Source organism: Botryllus schlosseri, chromosome 10 (assembly GCF_051294905.1).
Source record: "Botryllus schlosseri isolate E-star chromosome 10, Bs_hap1, whole genome shotgun sequence".
NCBI classification, from domain to species: domain Eukaryota; kingdom Metazoa; phylum Chordata; class Ascidiacea; order Stolidobranchia; family Styelidae; genus Botryllus; species Botryllus schlosseri.
This window is the reverse complement of record NC_137245.1, coordinates 4,162,226-4,165,021: the sequence shown is the minus strand read 5'-3', so window position 1 is coordinate 4,165,021 and position 2,796 is coordinate 4,162,226.

Genomic DNA, 2,796 nt, shown 5'->3' with positions numbered 1-2,796 from the left:
ATCGGCTAAGCTTCACTGATTACTGCAACAGCTGACTCGGATTCGGGAGCTTCGCTTTACTAAATAGAAAGTCTGTTTTGCTGAGGTAGAGTCTGTTAGTAGCGGTTGTGGTTCTGTACAAGCGCGTTGTGTGTTGATGAGTCATTAGTAGTACTGTAACACGTGTTCTTTGAATGCTTCAGAGTCGATAGCAGTAGTTTATGCTTTGGAGCAACAATAGTGCAGTCATGGCAGAGGCAAAATGGCGAAAGATTGCACACATGCCGCAGCGAAGAACAAGATCCAAATCTGAGCAGTACTTGGTCGGATATACTTGCGATGACATCTGTGGCTCGAGATTACCTACTATACGAGAAGTAATGAGTTACTTGCTGCATCTGAAAGAGCATTGTCCTCAGTCAACCCCTACTCATGAACTATGTACTGTGGTGGTGGATGATGTAATGACAGTGTGGAAAATGGCGAGAATTGCGACAATGCAGAAATCACATGTGGTGCGATCACTTCAAGTTCTGACTATGATGCTGATGTTGGACTTGGCACCTTGACCCAATCCATTAAACTGATGGCACCTAAAAATATTATGAAAAATACGCATGTTTCCCAAGCTCTGGATCGATTGCAAGTAACTGACAACGATGCAACGATGCTGATGGGAGCATTTATTAAGGCTTGTGGAGGAGATATAGCCATGTTCTCCCTGTCAAGATCTTCAACGAAGAGAGCCAGGGAAACAAATCGCCTGGAAATATCTCAGGACATTTTGGAAAAATTTGCCGAAAATAGACCACAGCATGTTGCCATTCATTGGGATGGAAAGCTCACAGAGGATAGATTAGGAAATCGATATGAAGCTTTGTCAATTGTTCTATCTTGTCAACCTCAATACTCAGAAGGAAAACTACTTGGAATTCAGAAGATACAAAATGCGGCAGGTCAGACACAAGCTGAAACTACTTTCGACATAATTAAAACGTGGGATATACAAGATGCTGTAACAGCTTTGGTTTTTGACACCACAGCAAGCAACAGCGGCTGGAAGAAGGGTGCAGCGAAGATCCTTGAGGACCTTCTAGGAAAGAAGGTTTTTTACCATGCGTGTCGGCACCATGTGTATGAGCTAGTAGTCAAGGACGTCTGGAAATGTTTATTTGGAAAAGCAACAACCGGACCAGAGAATACATGGTTTGCCCACCTTAAGAGCTGGAGCAGTCTTGACAGAAAACGGCAATTCAAGACTCTGACTATTCCTATATGCTTTAAAGAACGAGCAGCAATGACAGTTGAGAACTTAAAGCTACTACTCGCCAGAAAAGATTTCTTTACACGGGATGACTACAAACAATGTGTGACTAATGCTCTTGCTCTTCTCGGTGCAGATGGAAATATACATCATCACAAACCTGGTGCAACACACCATGCACGGTGGATGGGCACAATTCTGTATGCTCAGAAGATGTTCATGTGGGCTGATCAGTTACATTACAAATCTGAAGAAGTGGAACTGCTGCATCGCTTCAATTTATTTTTAGTTCTCTTTTATATCCCTGCCTGGGTTGCTTCCAGCATCGGTCGTGATGCAGCCGGTAATGACTTGAGATTCATCCAGGACATGTTGAGTTACAAGGAACATGATGAACAAGTTTCCAAAGCTGCTTCACAAAAGCTTTTAAAGCATGACTGGTATATCGTGGAGGAAACCGCTGTATATGCCTTGTTTTCGCCGAGTGAAAGCAATGAAACCCGAGGAAACATGGCAAAGACGCTCCTACAGGTAGAGCGAACTTCAAGTTTCAGGAGAGGCCCGCCCTCGTTGAATGTAACTGTACACATCAACAAGGACACTACTTTGTCTGATTTTATTGGGCCACAGTCGTGGTACATATTTGATGTTTTTGAATGCTCTGGGGCGTGGCTAGCTCAACCGGTTGATGTTTGGCACTTATCAGATTCCTACACCAGAATGAGCTCCTACATCAGTTCTGTCAAAGTCATTAATGATGCCGCAGAACGAGGTGTAAAGCTAAGCACAGACTATGCTGCAATCTTGACTGAAAATGAACAACAAAGAGACAGTCTGCTTCAAGCTGTGGAACAGCATAGGAAGACAGTTGGAGACAGCAGGAAGTCAACTCTAATCAAAAGCCTGTAATCTGCAACTTGTGCCTGACAATGCAACACTGATCTGCAACGTACTTTTTTAATGTCTCTTGTAAATAGTGCTTTTCGCCTTCATTCAATTGTGAATAAAAAGTGTAATATGCGTTTGTTTATGGGTGAAACGTCGACCAGTCATAACAAGTACTACTGAGATGTTGACTCCTGGTGGTAAATTTTTGAGTTTCACTCACTGTCAGTAACTTTTGGAAAGGTTGAAGGTAGCAATATGCATGCATCTAGTTTATTCGTATCTCAACTAGCGAGAGCACCTGTGCAATACATAGCACTTTTTGCAGGTAGATATTAACTTAGGCGGTTGCGATGTTGTACTATGGACTCTGGATGACAACATTAACAAAGGCAATATATCATGTCTGTAATGCCACCAACAGAAACGACTGCACAACAGCACGCAAAAATCGTTACCAGCAGTGTTCACAAAGTCGGTCTTTCAGCCAATCATTAGCTTATTATTATCGGCTTCAACCAATCAGGATTAATGGCTTCTTTTTGCCCGCCCACTTCATCGATTCCCCGCATACTTGCCGACGGCTACTTTCAAACGCATTTAGACAAATATTACCGGCTTTCCTGCGAGCTTCTTTCAAGCCCATTATTGTTTTTTAACAATAATCT